The sequence below is a fragment of the Castor canadensis genome, chromosome 6 (genome assembly GCF_047511655.1).
Source record: "Castor canadensis chromosome 6, mCasCan1.hap1v2, whole genome shotgun sequence".
NCBI lineage: Eukaryota > Metazoa > Chordata > Mammalia > Rodentia > Castoridae > Castor > Castor canadensis.
The window spans coordinates 84458001-84476875 of NC_133391.1; the positions used below are offsets into that span (position 1 = coordinate 84458001).

The 18875-nt window shown below is 40.4% G+C and overlaps 1 protein-coding gene across 2 annotated transcripts in view; it reads left to right on the forward strand.

The window, feature by feature from the left end:
* The first annotated feature begins 13844 nt into the window (after positions 1–13844).
* Positions 13845–18875, forward strand: part of Pja2 (praja ring finger ubiquitin ligase 2) — a 71671-nt gene continuing 66640 nt past the window's right edge. The window contains exon 1 of one of the 2 annotated variants that reach the window (XM_020181623.2): positions 13845–13999. The gene's annotated coding sequence lies outside the window, so the exon portion shown is untranslated. Of the gene's footprint in view, positions 14000–14559; positions 14676–18875 lie in introns of those variants that run through there. The other variant, XM_074076980.1, reaches the window with a different exon arrangement.

Sequence of the window (18875 nt, forward strand, 5' to 3'; positions counted from 1 at the left end):
ACAGAGGAGCTCTAAGGGGCTGAGCAAGAGTGGGCTTTTTGGGAGGGCCCAGAGGCAGAGAAGGACTAGGGGTAAGAGCTTTGTCCAGTCTAGGTGGAGCTTGAGGGAGAGTTTGATGAGAGTATTTTTTAGTGTGCGATTGGCATGCTCAACTTTACCTGAAGATTGGGGGTGATAGGGAATGTGAAATCTCCAGTGAATACTTAAGGCTTGTGCCAATTTTGGGGAAATAGAGGAAACAAACTCAGGCCCATTATCTGACTGGATGGAGGCCAGGAGACCAAACCTTGGGATGATGTCTGTGACCAAAATCGTTGTTACTGTGGAGGCCTTCTTATTGGTTGTGGGGAAGGCTTCCACCCATCCCGTGAAAGTGTCTACCAATACCAGGAGGTACTTAATCCTCTTTACTGGAGGCAAATGTGTGACATCCACCTGTCAATCCATGGCAGGGAGGCATCCCCTGGCTTGGTGGGTAAGAAAGGGAGGGGGTCTAATATTGGAATTGGGGTTTGTGCACTGGCAAATTGAGCAGGATTGGGTAATCTGTTTAAGGTACTGTAAGTCTCCTGGAGATAGGGAAAGGGATTGGTGGAGAAAGGTGTAAAGAGCATGAAGATTAGGATGAAAAAGCGTATGTAAATAGGAGGGAAGAGTTTTAATTTCAGAAGGGGGGAGGGAGAGCTTAGGGAGGAGGGAAGGAAGCTGGGGTGAGAGGGTACATGGTCGATTGGGGTGCAGTTTGGAGGGCTGCTCACTTGGCCTCTGTATCTGCTCAGTTATTTCCTCTGGTAATTATGGAAGAGCCAGTTTGGTGGGCTTTGCAATGAGTAATGCCTACCCGAGAAGGGAGGCATGAAGCCTCTAAGACCTGGGCTTTTAAGGCAGCATTGATAATGGGAGTTCCTCTTGTAGTTAGGAATCCCCTTTCCTTCCAGATAGGAGAGTGGGACAATAAAGTGTGGAATGCATACTTACAGTCAGTGTAAATGTTGACAGTTTTGTCTTTTGCCAAGGTTAGAGCTCTGGCCAGGGCAGTCAATTCTGCCTTTTGGGAAGCAGTACCCACAGGGAGAGGGCGTGCCTCGGTGATGGTGGAATCAGACATGATGGCGTAATCAGACATGATGGCGTATCCAGCTCTTCGCTGTCCATTGTGAATGAAGGAGATGCCATCAATGAACCAAGTGTAGTCAGCCTGAGAAAGGGTGCCCTCCTGAATGTGGTCTGGGCAGGAGAAGAGCTCCTCAAGGATCTTGAGGCAGGAGTGAACTAGGGGTATTGAAGAGAGAGGAAGAAGAGTGGCTGGGTTAAGTGGAGGACATGGGATGAAAGTTAGGGTGGGATCCTCAACCAAGGCCATCTGGAGGGATAGGATATGGGAGGGGGCATGGAGTAAAGTCCCTTATATGTGAGGAGTCCCAAGAGGTTATGGGGAGAGTAAACAGTAAGGGGGCACCCAAAGTTAAGCTTTTTGCTTTTCTGGATCAAGAGAGAGGCAGCTGCCAGGGACCTAAGGCATGGGGCCCATCCCCTGGTTGTATGGAGAGGTATGCTACTGGAGTGAAGGAGGGCCCTATGTTGTGTCCCAGAACTCCTAGGGCAAACCTTTTCCTCTCAGAAATGTAAAGGAAGAAGGGACGAGTGAGGTCCAGCAGGCAAAGTGCCGGGGCTTGTAATAGGGTTTTAAAATGACCTGACACAGGCTGAGAAGGGTCCAGGGGCTCTTGAATGGGACCCTTGGATGCCTCATATAGAGGCTTGGCCATTAGACTGAAGCTGGGCAACCAGGCTCTGAGATAGCCAGCTAGGCTGAGGAAGGAGGGAATTTCAGCCTTGGTGGTGGGGGCAGGGAGAGAGGCTAACAAGGCCTTATGATCTATGATGATAGCCTTATGAGTAGGGGAGATAGATAGGCCCAGGTGAGAGACAGTTGTGCCTTGTTAGGGGACACCCGGTATCCCTTTTTTCCCAGAAAAATCAAGCAGGAGGGCAGTGTGTTATTGGCTATCCTCAAGGGAGGGGCTGCAGAGCAGGAGATTATCTACATACTGGAGGAGTTTACTCAGGGAGAGATGGAGGGTAAGGAGGTCCCTAGCCAGAGCTGTCTCTGATAAGGTGGAGGTTGGTTAGCAGGGTTGAAAGAAGGGAAAGCTTCAGAGTCAGGAGGGGGTTCAGAAAAGGATCTGGCTGGTCTTGAGACTGGCTTAAAGGCTAGTAGGACCTGTGTGGGGGAACAGGATGTACAGAGGGAGGGTTTGGTACAGAGATAAGAAAAGGATTGGACGTAGGGAAGTTCCTTCCCTTTACCGGTGCTCAGAAATTGTATAAATCCCTTAAAATATTAGGATAAAAAGTGCCATTAAGTGGCCATTTGGAGGCATTGTCCAATGGATATTGGGGCCAGGCCTGATTACAGAGAAAAATGAGCTTTCGGGGCTTAAGATCAGGCGTGAGGTGTAGGGGCCCAAGGTTGGCCAGAAGCCATTCCAATGGGCAGTCTGAAGGAATTTTGGATGGTCCAATACCCATGGTGAGGCCTGACCTGAGGCGAGATATGGCGGGCATTCCCAAAATATTAGGTCCTCAGGAGAGAGAGAGAGATGTGGAGCACCCAGAGGGAAACATCTTCACCACAGGGGCCCACAGTCCCTAGTGGGGAACCCAGTTCCCAGGGACAAGAGCAAGCTGAGACCTAGCACTAGGGTTTTGAGGAAATGAGAGATAGAGATCACAGCTCTGCATGTGAGGAGGACTCACCAAGGGAGAGAGGACCTTGAGGGAAGATTGGCCAGTGGTGGATGGTGGTTGGAGGTGCGCTGGGGTGGAGGAATTTCCCTGTGAGCTAGTGAGGTAGTGGTGTTTTCTAGGATCAGGGGTCCCAGTAAAGCAGCTCAGATCCCTGAGGAAGGGAGAGAGAGAGAGAGAGCAGGATGGGGTAGGGGAGGCCAGGACAGCAAGGTCAGTACCGGAAGTGCACCCCGATCCAAGTCATGGCACCAAATGTTAGGAAAAACACCACTCACAAAGAAAGCTTACAAGAAAAACTCACGTCCAAGAGCAGGGTTTAATGGCGGGCATGAGCCATCTGGCTGACTGGGGAAAGATGGAAGAGAGCAAGTCTGGGCCAGGCATGGCCTTTTATAGAAGAGGGAGGGTAAGAGGTTGGTGCATGCCCAGGGGTCCCTGATGGGGGTGGAGCTTGGGTCCCTGATGGGGACAAGCTCTTCCAGCTTGTCTGGGAGAGCGGGAAATTTTGTTAAAGGGCGGGGCTATTTATTGGGAATGGCTCCATTTTCCAAGAGGTGAGACCTGAGGATAAAATGGCCACTAATTTATAAAATGGTGACATTATTGTGCTATCACCTATCTTGAAAAAAACCCATCACAAAAAAAGGTCTGGCAAAATCAAACCCCAGTGCCACCAAAAAAAAGCTAAAAATAGAACTACTATATGATTGTATAATACCATTCATAGGAATATAAGTCAAGATACAATAGAGACACTTGTGCACAGATGTTTATTGCAGCACCATTCGCAATAGCCAAGCAATGGAAATCCAGATGCCCTACAACTGATGAATGGATTAAGAAAATGGAGTTTTATGCAGCCATCAAGAAGAACAAAGCTTTGAGGTTTGAAGGTGAATGGATGGAATTGGAGGCCATCATATTAAGAGATGTAAACTAAGTTCACAAAGGCAAAGACTGCATGCTTTCTCTCATATGTGGAAGATAGATTCAAAAGATAAACGTATACACAAAAACAGATATGATCATATACACATTTATATGTTGACCATGTTTGTAATAGTGGAAATACACTATGGCACTTGGAGGAGGAGAGAAAGGAAAAGAGAATGAAAGAGCCTCAACAATATCAAAATTCATTACATTCCTGCAGGAAGAGGACACAAAAATATGCACTGAAAGCTCCTAAATAATGGGGAGAGGGAAAAGTTAAGGGAGAGCAATGGAAGGGGTTGAACTAAGTTAAATACATTCACAGCTGGGATACACTGAGAAACTCCTTCTGAACATGGACTTTGGAATTAAAAATGAAGACAGGACTGTAAAATAGGTACATTGTGGAGGGTTATGGGGAGAAGGGAGATTGAAGGAGATGAAGATGAGGGAATATGGTTGATGGGCTTCATATACATACATGAAATAGAATGATGAAACTTCTTACAATTGCTTTAAGTGGAGTGTGGAGAGGGTTGCAGGGGGAGAAGGTGAGAGCAATCTAACCAATATACAATATAAGGCTATTGGGAATTGGCATAATGAATCCCCTATATATAAAGAATATATACTAATAAATATGAAAAAGATAATGTTCAAATATTTCATTTTTTGCAAAAAGAATAATATGGTAATTTTTATGCTACAGACTTAGTGGTAGAACAGATTACAAGTGAAATATCAGTTCAATGTTCTTTTGCAATATCATTCTGAATTTCTATGGCAGCTGACTTAATTTGGGAAATGCAATCATCATTATCATCATCACCACAATCAATCAGTGATCATTGTCACACATTACTGAATGCTCACTATGTGCTGGTTACCGATCTAATCACAAATCATCTTATTATTCTTCATAATAATTCTTTTGAGTAGGTACTGTTATAATCCTCATATTCTAGATATAGAAAGCCAAATTTGGATTACCTAGTTAATAAGAATACAGACTCCAGACAAAACTTTTAACTACTATGCTCTATTCTGAATAACTAGAGTTATCTGATCTAAGACTCATGGGGTATGTGGTAAGAAGAAATATTGCATCTTATCTAAGGAGATAATTTCTAACATTTTGCTCTTGACAATTTGAGGTTGGAATGAAACTTTATTTGAATGAACTCAAATACTGCTAAGTGGTGACTGTATCTCAAAGAAGGCTGGTTTAGTAAGAAACTAAACAAATCATTATCAACTCTTCTTTCTAATTTTTCAGATTTAATCTTTTCACTAATCAGTTGGTAAAGTGTTATCAGCTCTCTGCATCTTACAATTACTACAGAATATACATATTAAAAATCCTAAATATTCACATTTTTAAAAGTTATGCTAAAGGTTGGTTCTGACATTGCCTAGGTTTTCTGCAGTGGACATGTATCATTTCTTTTGGCTACCTGGAATCTGAAGTTCTTTCCTGTATGAGGAGTTCCCTACCACAGAAATTCTAAGCAGAGGCAGAGCTTCCTATTATAGTAGCAGAAAATGTCAGCTACCTCCTCTCCTACTCTCTACTTGCATATGACTTATAATGTGGTAATCAGATACCCCTTCCAAAGACTTTGGCTCAGAAGCTAGTGAGATAAAGAAGCATGGTCAAGGAAGGATTTGTTTTGGCAGTGACAGAAGTCAATTTTGAGTAGCCAAGTTGTCAGGAGCACTGCTCTGTACTAGAACAGGCTGCGTCATCCCATACTCAGTGGAGTGGTAGCAGTGTCCTCACCAGCCTGGTTACGTGGCATGTCTCAGGTTATGAGTCCACATACCCAACCTTTCTTTGCACCTGTCAGTTTCCCAGGTCTGCTTCTCTAGTCTTCTGGGAGCTACCTAATAGCTTTACAATTATTCGCTTTCTTCTTTAATCAGCCATTTTTGGTTAATTATAACCCTTTACTATTCTCATAAAAAGGAAATATGATTAGTCATTTTTAGTTTGACATTTTTCTCTTAAAGATATGAGATTCATCAGAAATGAATTGAATCTCTGCTGTTAACAGGGCTGTTCTAGGAGTGCTGAAGATATCCAACCCAGAAAGTGTCAGCTAGGCTAGAATAATCTTTTTGCCAAAGTGTGTGTTCAAAAATAGCATGTTATCTCTTCTTCCTCTTCAATATACATTAAAATAACATTAAAGAAATTTAGCTGGGCTCTAGTGGCTTATGCCTGTAATCCTAGCTACTCAGGAAGCAGAGATCTGGAGGGTCATGGTTCAAAGCCAGCCCAGGCAAATAGTTCATAAGACCCTATCTTGAAAAAACCCATCACAAAAAAAAGGCTAGTGGAGTGGCTATGGTGTAGGACCTGAGTTCAAACCACAGTACTGCAAAAATAAAATAACATTAAAGAAATTTAAAAGTACAAATAACAAAGATAATGGAAGGTAGGACATTAGAACACAAGAGATTTCAACAAAACTTTAGAAAATAATTCTAAGTATAGATAGTAGACCCAGGCAGACAAAGCTAAAAATCAAAGGATACTTGGAAAGAGTCAAAGTTGAGGTGGAAAAACTAGCAAGTTTAGATTCTCCATAGTGGTATTTAGGATTTGAGAATGCTAGGTATTGTATTACATCAGATAAAAGAAAGATACAGAGCTTAAAACAGAGATAACTGAAAGCTCTACATCAGAATGAAGGAAGAGAAACTGTAAATTACATGTATAATTGAAAAATTTCTAGTAGCCCAGTTAAAAAACTGAAAAGGAAATCATGAAATTAATTTTAATGTATTTTACTTTTGCTAACATACAAAACACGAATGTTTAGTCAATATAAAACTGTTAATGAGACATTTTATATAGGTATTTTTGGTATTAAGTCTTTAAATTTTGATCTGTATTTTACATTTCCATGCACCTTAATTAGGATGTACCACATTTTAAGTGCTCAATAGCCATATGTGACTGTTGGCTACTAAACTGGATAGCAGAGCTCTATATGTTATACCATGCAGAAAAAGTTTAAAGTCAAGTGCCTATTCTCTCAAACAGACAAATTAAAGAAGTATGGTTTCCCCAGCAAAACAGTTAGCTACCCTTAAGGTGAAATCCGACCCATAGTCACAGAACTTCCAATTAATTTCTTGTTTTCACAGCACAATCAGAACACAAACCAAGTATTACCAAATATGTGAGAATAGTAAACAATAATAAAAAAGGAAGATTAAGATTGACAAATAGTATAAATGACACTAAGAAAACAGAGTTTGTTCAAGTGACAGAGGGAACTTTAAAAAATGGAAAGAAACCTTTAATTAGAATCTTTGGAGGAATTCAAAATAAGATTACAGCCATAAAAAAGAGCAAAATGTCCTGAAAAAGGAAGAAATCATAGAAATTAAAAATATGGTGGTTGAAATATGAAAGGGTGATAGAAAAATAGAAAGATATCTATAGAGCAAAGAAAAGGAAACTATCAAAGCACTAATACCGGAAAATTTCCTTAGGCTCTGATTTAAGTCTTTATACAAAAAAGATTTATCCATTGAGACTACCACTTAAACCAAAACGACCCACCTTTTAAGTAAATTGTAAAATTTTAGAACACAGTGATAGAGCAAATGTGCTAAAAGCCAGGTCACCTTGTATATCATTTAGAATGAGTTGTAGAGAATCGAATTCACTCTGGCAAATTTCAGCAGAAAAAACCATTTTACTATTTGTTATAAACTGGCTCACACTACTGTTGGGAAGGTTGATGAAATAGACTCTGGTTGGGCTTCTGAAAATTACTCCTAGTCACACTGCAAAACTGGGCTACCACGAGAACTTCTGCAGGAAAGCAGAGCACCAAAAGCTGATGGCAATTCAGGGAAACCATCACTGCAGATCCCAGCTCCAGTGCCACACCATTCCTAACACAAGCTATACCCACTAGCTCTGCACTGCCACACTACTGAAGACCAGATACAAGGGGCTTCTTCACAGCTACTGAAGATTTGCTGTAGTTTTGCTTTTTTGTTGCTGTTATTGTTGTGCTGGGGATTGAACCCAGGACATTGTGCAAGATAGGCAAATCACTCTACCACTTGAGCCAGGCTCCCAGCCCTTTTGTTTTGTATTTTGTTTTGGGGATTAGGTCTTGCTATCTTTTTTTCTAGGCTGGACTTGAACTCACGATCCTCCTACCTCTGCCTCTGGCTCTGGAATAGCTGGTATTACAAGTGTGTGCCACCATGGTCAGGTCGGTAGTTTTGACTTATGATATTCAATTTTACCTTCCAAATCTCATGTGAGTGCATTTAATTGGCAGAACCTAATTACATCCCCTAGCAGTGGATCTAAGAAGGTATCTAAGAAGTGGAGTTTTCAGCTTTCCAGAGTCTCCAGTATGTTAGATGAGGTAATGAAGGCTGAATATACTGATCCATATTAACTATCCTAGGCTAACACACACACCCTCTTCTTTCCATGCTTAAACTTTTATATACAGCAGCTACCATGTAACTGGCTCAGACTGTATGAAAGGAGAGAATCAAAATCTTATCAAGTCACTGCTTTCACCTTTCTATTTTTGATATTCTGTAAACCTGATAATCCAAAGTCTAAACTGCATTACACTCATCTGGAGGGTTCATTAAATACAAATTACAGGTCTCCATTATCAATATTTCTGATTTAGTTGATCTGAGATGTGCCCCCCCCCAGTTGCATTTATAATAATTCTTAGGTGATGCTGATGCTTGTTCAAGGACAACAGTTTCAGAACCACACATAAAATCTGTGGAATAAATTAGGTCACAAGCTGTAATTGGTAGAGTATTTCTAACCTAGAAGTACTATTTTGTGTTCCCTTTGTTATAGGAAAGCCAGCATATCTTGCATCCATTTTACCTTGTCTTTCCAATGTCTGAGTCTGGGTCCTTTTAATATTTATTAATATTATGGAATTTCCCTGTTTCCTCATCTATCTATCCTGTCTTACTTATCATGCATGGCTACCTGCTACCTAATACCTTTGCTCTCAATCACCATTCATCTGATCAAAGCTCCTTAATTATGTGGTTGAGATTATCAGAATAAAACTGGAACACAAGATTTGAGGATGATTGTACCTTTGCCAACACAGGGTTTTTAAATTATAACATAAAGCAGAACCTCTCCTCTACTCCTCCTCTCTCCTTCTACTAGCTGAACTTTATGTTTTCATGAAATAAACTTCGACTGAGTTAAGCCATAACATTTTAGGCTTTGTCTGTTACATTAGCTAGTGTTCTAATAAATACAAGATTTCTTGTACCAAAATATTGAAAACATGGCACTGGCTTAAAAGGTGTTCAGTGGATGGTGAGGCAACTGACATTAGATGCTAAAATGATGGTGAATATATGCTATGTAGTCTCAAAGAACGTGGTTAGAGGTAGATATCACTGTAGTAATTACTGGGAGGTAGTTACACTGCCTGTAGAGTCTGTAACTTTAGTGAAAATGTTGCAACAAAATATTATTGCAACTGACTATTTAGGAAAGTATAAGTTGAAATAGATGATCGCAGATAAGATATGGCTGTTTGCAAGTAGAAATAAAACACATTTGAGAAGTATGGAATTGCAAATGCCTGGGAAAATGGACTTCTACTGAACCCTGAACTAGGAAATTAGAAGACAGAGGCCAGATGGCCTCAAGGTGGTCATCACTAAACTGAAAGAGAGTCATAGATGTGAGGAAGCAAAGAATTAAACCAGACTTGAGAATTAATTCCAGGGAAGAACTCTGAATATGGCTGGTGAGTCATAAAACTGCCTGAAAGGAAAAATATCAGAAGTTTACTAAGATTTGGAAGAAATTCTATTGATGAAGAACCATGAGTCTAGACTAAAAATGTGTTTCCTGGTTAAAATTTTAAAACTGTCTTGTGGACTTTCAGTTGCAACCACACTACTGATTAACTTCTTTCAGACTAATCTTCCCAATGAAAGCAACAGTAAAACATAAAACAAATATTTGAAGGCACTGAAGTTATCTATGCTTAGGGTAAGACTTGAGAGCCTATGATCCTTGAAATGAGTGTCCCATTCATCCTGACTTTTTCCCTGAGAATATGTACTAACTTGTGGAGTTCAAACAAGAAAGTGGTATACACAGAGTACCGTTTTTACACAAGGAGACAGAGGTCAGAGTACAAAATTGCCCAAAAGGCTGAATACAAGAGGGAAAACCTCTAAGAAGAGAGAACTACAAAGAAGGAAACTTGAAATCTTTATAGAAATTCCCCTAAAATTGTTGACTCAAGTTGTTGACTGACTCCTAAGTGATTGATACAAAGAGCAAGAAATCCAGCAGTAAATAGGGGGGATTGCAATACGAGCAAGTCAAATTTCAAAGTTTGCTTTTCTTATAGACAGTCAGCCATTTTTCTCAATTAAATACTCCCTGAATTGTTTTAAGCTTTTGATTAATTTCTAGAGGTTGATTCTGACAATTTTGCCAGCATTCTCATGGCTTTTGTAGAAAAGAATATTTTCAGAGGTCCTCATCTTCATTTTTGTTGACACAACTCTAATGCTATGATTAGAACACAGACCCCCCCCCACACACTCCTTAACCAGTTCTCCTTCTATTTATGTTCACAGTTGTCAAGCTATGTACATTGGAACCATCTAGAAGGCTTGTTAAAATACAACTGGGTCCCTTGCTTAGAGTTTCTGATTCAGGTCTGAGGTTGAACCTGAGAATTTGCATTTTAAAAAAAGTTCTCAGGAAATGTTGATACTGTTGGAATGGGGATTAATATTTTTAAACCAGTGGAAATCACCATAAGAAAGGGACTGAGGTAGAAAGGGAAAAAACAGAGGTGATGAACCAATTCAGGTTATAATACATATATACATGGAAATGTCACAATGAAACTCCCTGTATAGCCACCTTAAACAAATAAAAATGTATTTTTCTTTCAAAAACAGAGAACAGGTAGGCAAAACAGCTCCTGTCTGGGGGTTGGCACGAGTGAAAGTCATAAGGACAGGGTGAAGGAGGGTGAATGTGGTGGAAATGCTTTGTACTCATGCATGAAATGGAAAATGAGACCTGTTGAAATATTCCAGTAATGGGAGAAGGGAGAATAAAGGAGAAAGATGAAGGGGGTGAATTCAACTAAGATATATTGTAAGAACTGTGGTAAATGTCACAATTTACCCCCAGTGCAACAATAATAAAATTTTAAAAAATATATATTCTAATGGGTTTCATCATGACATTTTCATACATGTATATAAAGTACTTTGATCATATCATCCTCCTATTACCCTCTCTTTTCCTCCGCCTCCCTCCTACTAGTGCTTTCCTCTTCCCAAACAGTCCCTCTTCTACTTTCATTTTTTTGAATGTATAGATTCCAAATAGGAAAAAAAAAAAACACATGATATTCATCTTTCTCAGCCTGGCTTATTTTGCTTCATATGATTACCTCCATTTTCTGCAAATGATATAATTTCATTCCTCTGACTAAAACTCCATTGTGTATATACACCACATTTTCTTTTTCCACTCATCTCTTGATGGGCACCTAAACTGATTCCACAACTTGGCTACTGTGATTAGTGCTGCCATAAACATGGATGTGCAGGTATCTGTATTGTATGCGGGCTTAGATTCCTTTGAGTATAAGCCCAGGAGTGGTATAACTGGATCATTTGGTAGCCCTATTTTTAGTTTTTTGAGGAACCTCCCTACTGATTTCCATAGTGACTGGGCTAATTTGCAATCCCGCCAACAATGTATAGGGTTCCTTCCTATTCCCACCCCCACCCTTGCCAGTATTATTATTATTTTTTGAGTTTGAACTCAGGGCCTCCTGAATTCACTTGCTAGTCAGGTGCTCTACCATTATGTGGTTCCTTCAACCCATTGCTTTAGGGAGTGCTTCCTAACTATGGAATAAACAACAACAATACATTTACACTAATAATACATGTTATTGTTTTATATACATATAACAATAATATTGTACATAAACTAATATGTATTTAGCACTTCATTCTAGGTATGATATAATTACATTAATTAGATTATTTAATCTATGCAACAACCCATATGTTGGTATTATTACTTTCCCATATTTAACTAGGAAATCAAGGTGGGAGAAGTATAGACGCAGGAGCTAGGATGAGATATGTCTGTTTGATTCTAGAGTACACACTTTCAGCCTCCATCCCAGTGTTTTTCAGAGTAACACAGATCACATGTGATGCCTTGGATGACTGTACTCAGGTCATGCATGCAGGATTAAAAACAATGACTAACACAGTGAGAATCTGATTGCTACTTGGGTTCTTTTTTTCTATCATTTGATGACATCATGGTAAAAATGTCATTTGAGTGCTGTGTCTTTAATATTTGTCTCATACTTGATAATCTACCTTTTCAACAAAGGTTTCAAAGTCACAATATTAGTGGGCAATAGTTTTTAACTAGAATTTAAAATTTTGCTTCATTTTTCTTAGTTACTTTCAACTTAGTTGGAAGGTGATGCTATTTTCCATTTACAAAATTTTCACAGCTTCTCCCTTAAAGAAATAAGAAAAACACATTGATTGATTTAGAGATGTCACTGTGACATCCACAAAAAATTCATACTGCAAGTACTATGACGATTAAAATTTGAGAAACTCTTCCTCTCCCCCCAAAAAGAGGTTAATGCATACAATTGAACCAATCTGCAAAACTCTAAAGGGAAATCAAAGGAATGTAATTAAAATATGAATGCTCTTTCAGAGAAGGAGGGACTTGAATAGAAAAAGTTACAACTCCTACAGAAACATGTGCAAAGGCACAGTACTACCAAGTGGGAAATGGTTTCTTCGTAAAATATGCACTACAGGGGTGGGTTGGAAATTAAACTTGATTTCACAAAATGTCTAGTAAATTCTCAGCCTAAATTTCTCCGGTAAATTTAGGATCCTTGTTTCTATCAACAAGGGAAAAAAAAAAATTAGTCTCAGTTCACTGTCATCGAAGGCCAGAACAAGAAGCGGTGCTCTGAATTCGCGGGGGAGGCGACGCGGTAAGCACACCCCGGGCATCGGGCTGGGGCGGTGGGGCGCGGGGGGTGGCGCGGGGGGGTTGGGGAGTGAGACAGAGGAGCACGCCCGTCATCAGGTTGCAGGTTGTAAAGAGAGGACATGTGCGGAACGAAGAAACAATTTTGGATCACCGACATAATTAACTAATCTGTTACCGGGTTTAAATTAAGCCGGGTGTCCGGGGACCACAGCTGTTGCATTTATTTTGGTTGCATGTGATGGGAGCTGTTACTTTCCAGTGTGATAACCAATTAGCTTGAAGATGCAAACTGCAAGACTGATAAAGCCCAGGGTTACAGAGAGGAGAGAAAAACCTCCTCTGTGCCCTCCCTGGCTCCAGTAGGATCAGAAATGAAGGGTGAAGGTCTGACTGCGAGGTGAGCGGGCAGGAAGCACAGCACTGCGTAGTCAGGGTGGGTAACATTCCTTTTCCTCCTGTCGTGTTTTCTCTTTCCACTGACAGCTGAACTACGATTGATTGGGTTTTTCTTTTCCCAATGACACCTGAAGTGCAATTGTTAGGTTGTCAGTCGAATTAGGTTCGACTGCAATGCCTCCATTTTGGTAGCTACTGTTGAAATTTCTGAAAAAGTCTAACTGCGCCAGTCCTTCCCTGGGTTTTCCACACCCCCTCTCCTTTTCCCCGAGACCCCGCCCTTTTCTCCCAGCCCAAACCACAAAAGGCTGTGCAATTTCAGCGACACGGTGCCCCGCCCCCTCCCCAAACGTCGCAGTGCTGCAGGGAAAGGAGGTGGGTTCAGACAGGTGGGTGGAGTCAGGCTTCGTCTTTCCGCTATACGGCCAATCGGTGAAGTCTCCCTGCGAGAGGAGGGGGAGCAGGGCGGAGAGACAATCCAAGTAATTTTCCCTTTCTCTGCCACGTCCCAACTACTGACGTGAGCCCGCTCCTCAGGCTCCGATTGGGTGTGTGTATTTTTCCCGCAGAAGCCCATTAAGTCTATTGGTCAGGACTGTTCCGAGGGAGGGACTTACGTGCTCTCCTTCTCCACCTTCGCCGCGGCTCCAGGGGCGGGGCACGCCGCCGCTGCCTCGGCTTCCGCCGCCGCCGTCGCCGCCGCCGCTGCCGCCGCCGCCGCCGCCGCCGCCGCCGCCGCCGCCGCCGCAGCCGCTTGTCGCTGCGCGTTCGGCGGGGGAGGAGTCGGAGGCGGAGAAGAAGGCGGTGGTGGCGGGTGGAGGATCGAGCGCTGTTCTCGCTCCGGAGCCGCTGCACATTTCGGTGAGGGGATTTTTTTTTTTTCAATCGGGCTCGTTCTGATGTCGGGAGTGTGTTGATCGAGGCGAAGAAATCGCTGCCTTTAGCGCCTCAGATTCTCAGTCCCTCCTGGAGAAGGATCGGGGCCTGTCCTGGCCCGCTGCGCCGGCCATGGTGGGTGGGGTTGATGGCTAGGAGAGGCCTCCTTCGCCTCCTGGGCCCGCTCCAGCCCGGACCTGGGGCCGCACTGGTGTCCGGGGCCGCCGCGCCCGCAGGCTCTCTGAAAGGTGGCATGGATCCGTGTCGGGGGGTCTGTCCGGCAACCGCTTTCTCCAGTCGTCTCTTGTGCTGTCCTTGGTGCCTTGGCCAAGGACCCCGCGCCTGTCGGCGAGTGTGCCGCCCCCAGCACCTGGCAGCGCGCGGTGCCCCGTCCAGCCGCCCGAGTAGACCGATGGTTCTGCGCCACAGGCCCGCAACCCCCGCCCCGCCTCCTCCCCTCCTCCCGCCCGGCCCGCGGCCCGATCTGCATTTCCCTGCTGTCACGCAGCCTCGCCCCGCATCCTGCGCCCACCCACCCCGCCGCGCTCGGCGCGTTCCCCCTGTGCTTCCCGTTAGTAAAGTCAGGCCCGAGCCGCCTGACGCCCGCACCTCCTGCCCGGCCTCGCTCACGTTGCCAGTCGTTTTGCGCACATTCAAGATGGTGAGTTTAAAGTCGCCCAGGCCAAGTGGAAGAAGAGGGGAGGAGGTAAATAGTCGGTGCTGGGAGGAAGGGATCCCTCTTGAGGCATTAAGATACGGGTATTATCTGCATAGACGCTGCTTTTGGGTCTACTCCTTCCTTGGAGTTACGATTTGTTTTTGTAGAAAGGTTTAGTATGTAGTGTTTTTATCATGAAATGTTCGGTCACATTTCTTTCAAAATGGCAGTCACCTTTGCTGAAGACTGCAGATCATTTGAAGAGGATGTAAATAAACTTGAAAATAACAGAAATAAAGGTTGAAGCTGTTTTTTTAATTCAGTTTCGTAGTCTTCTGAAAGCCGGGTCATATGAAATAACTTCAGTTTTTTTTATTGACTACAGACATGCAAGCTTGATGTAAAATTCAACAATATGAAGGACTGTTTGGTATAAAATGTGAATATTTCTTTTCATCCTCCAATCCTACTCCAGTATCTAGATATAACAAGTTAGTGTTCATCTTTCAAAGCCCTTTTACAAATGCACATTTAAACACATAATCTTAAATGCAAAATTTTTTTTGAGGAGGGAGTATACCAAGCTCATTTGTAAATCATCTGTTTTTTTCACTTAATTACAGCTCTTGGACATGTTTTCCTTTTTCATATAGGCCTTCCGAATACTTTTTAAAGACTATGTGACATGTCATCAGTATGAATGGATTATAATTTATTTAACCAATCTCATTGAAAGACGATTAAATTAATTGCAGTTTCTTTTTTGCTAGCACAAATAATGCTTTATAATAAACACAGCATTCTAATTTATTGATTGGTGTTTAATTATAAACTTTAAATTCTTGATTTTTAAACTTTAAGCAGTAGGGTAAAAAGCACAGTTCCAACTTCACCTTCTAGTCCTACCTGAATCCCAAGAATCAACTATTGGTAACAGTTCAGTAAAATGTTTGTGATTATTTCTGGAGCACAAGTTTCTAGAAATGGACTTGCTCACATAAAGTGTATGCATATTTAAAATTTTGATTACCATTTCTCCTTTTTACTCTTTTTGAAAATGTTCTTTTTTTAGACATTTCTTTCAAATGAACTTTAGACTCAACTTATTTAAATTAAAAAATGCTTAGCTGTTTTGATTATATTGAAATTTTAACTTGTAGAGAACTAACCTTTATAATATTGAGCCCCCCCCCTTTCATTCTCATCTTGCTTTTATTAGGGAAAGTTTATAGTCCTGCTACCCCCTCCATATGTGTGACATTCCTTCTCAGTATTCCTAGCTGATTTATGATTTGATGGATCTGGCAGATGAAAACTTTTCTATAACATTTCATTCATATTCTTTCTATCGCTTTTTTTTCTGGATATAGAAAAGCATGAGTTTTCTGTTTTTATATATTTTATCATAGTTTTCTGTTTTTATATATCTTATCATTTTATTGAGTTGACAGTTATATGCAAATATTAACAATTTTGTTTACTTTTCAAGTTTTTTTTTCCTCATTGTTTTGCCCAGGTATGCTAAATAATGCTGAATAATAGCACTGGTAGCTAAAAACATGTTGCTCTTTCTGTCTTTAACATGTAAGATGTTTTAGCATTAAAAATGTTTCCTGAAGCTTCTGGATAAATAACTAATATTAAGCTAAAATACTTCCTTCTTGGCTTTCCAAGATGGTTTTATTGTTGTTTTCATTTTTGTTAACATTTGTAGATGCCATAAATGGGTATTATATTTTCTTAATCTTTTTTGGACATCTTTTGCTTAATAGTGCCCTAAAAAAATAAAGATTAACTTTATCGAGGCTAACTTTGACACAATAAAATATGTTTATTTAAAATGTACAATTCATCTTGCTTTAACAAATGTGTACTCCTATATCTTGACATCACATGAAAGTGAACTCTTTACAAACAAATCAAGATGGAGAATATTCTGCCCTTTGGTAGTTAATCATATTTTTACCCTGATTCCCAGGAAACCACTTACCTTCTACTCACTCTAAATTGGTTTCATTTGTTCCAGAATTTCATATCAGTTGAATTGTGTAAAATGCACTCTTTTGTATCTGGTTTTCCTCAGCATGATGTTTTTAAGGATCATCTATGTAATTGTGTATTTAACTAGTTCACTTCATTTTTATTGCAGAGTAGTTCACGGTAGTTGATTTAGCACATCTTATTGGCTTTTTCATCCATTTATGGATATCTGGATTGTTTCCAGTCTGGGACTCTTAATAATAAAGCTGCTATGAACATTTAATTCTGAGTCCATGTGTGAATATGTTTTTATTTTTCTTGGTAAATAACTAGACATGCCTTTTGTGGGATTGTATGGCAGGTGAATGCTTAACTATTTAAGAAATTGCTAGATTGTTTTCTACAGTGGTTGTCCCATTTATATGCCCACCATATATGCCTGTGACATTCAGCTACTCCGCAGTCTCATTAACACTCAGTTATTTCAGTCTTTTTAATTTTTAGCCTTTCTGGTGGGCATATAATAGTGTCTCGCTCACGTGTACCTGATGACGAATGATGCCTAGAATTTGCTCATGTGTGTGTCTTCCTTTGTGAAGCATGTCTTCAAACCTCTCACTCATTTTTAAAAGTCAAGATTGTTTGTCTTAATGAGTTCTAAGAAATTTTTATACATTCTGTATGTAACTGCTTTAACACATAGAGACTTATAAACACACCTTGCAAAATGAGGCCTTTTTCATTTTTCAAACTAAAGAAGAACTTTTAATTACGATTAAATTCAGGTCATCAATTTTTTCTTTTATGATTTTTTTGCTTCTGTGTTCTGTGAATTCTTTGCCCAATGTAGAATTGTTCATATTTCTTACTGTGTTTTCTTCTACAAGTTTCATAGTTTTGGCCTTTATATCAAGATAATGGGTTAGGTTTTGTATATGGCATGTAATAAAGGTCAGGGCTCATTTTCTTTTCAAATGATTTCTTTTCATGTAGTTCTTCCAGTGCCATTTGTTGGGAACACATTCCTTTCCCATTGAATTAACTTTGTTGAAAATCAAACCATATGTATGAGTCTTTTTTTGGACAATACCCTTGATCTTTGTGCCTATAATTTTGCCAATACTACATTGTTAGGTTTATCTTTATAATAAGTCTTGAAATCAGGAAATGTGAATTCTTGAGCTTTCTTCTTTTGAAAACTCATTTTGGCTGTTCTAGTTCCTTTACTTTTCTGTAAAATTTTTAGTCATCTTGTTGGTTTCTACAAAAAGTCCTGAGGGGATTTTAGTTTGTATTGTTTTGAATGTATGGGTCAATTTGGGAAAAATTGACTTTCAGTCTATGTCTTTTTATTTAAAGTGGTTTTGCTTTAGACAACCCACTTTTTCAAGATCTCCTGATAATCTGCCTTTAAAAAAATGTTTTATTAGTGTATATTAGCTTTACAAAATAATGGGTTTACCCTGACATTTCCTTTCATAGTGTACTTTGATCATATTTACCCTTATATTGCCCTCTTCTGTCTCCCTTCCTCTTCTCATTGTTCTCCTTACTCTTGCCTAATAGTCCCCCTTCTTCTTACAGGTTTTTTTTTTTTTATTTAAATCTAGATTCAGCATATGAAAGAAAAATTGATATTTGTCTGAGTCTGGCTTATTCTAGGACATGATAATCTGATTGTGATGTTTAGGCCATTTACATTTAATGTAATTATTGATGTGATTGTATTTAAATCTGCTAACGTAGTTGTTTTCTGTTCAGCCTGTTTACACTCTACTTCTGTTTGCTGTTTGGATTTTTGTTGTTTGCTTTTTTGAGACAGACTCTCATTATGTTGCCTAGGCTGGCCTCAAACTAGTGGCTCAAGTGATCCTCCTGCACCAGCCTCCAATAGGTGGGACTATAGGCAGGCTGCAGTTCCAGCTGAAAGCTTTTTGTTTCCAGTGTTGGAGATCAATACTAGAGCCTCTTGTGGTAGGCAAGTGTTCTATCACCAAGTTGTAGCCCCAGCCCTCTATTTTTTTTTTTTTTAGTTCATCTTATTTTTGCTAGTGACTCATAATTTATATTTATATTACCTTTTTTAAAAAAAAAAGTTGTGTCAATTTCTCTATTATCTTCAAACACAGAGTGTATTCAAGCAACATCATACCACTTTTTGAATAGAGGCAGCTCTGCAAGGTATATTTCCAGTTTCTCCCAACTATTATTATGTGCCAGTAT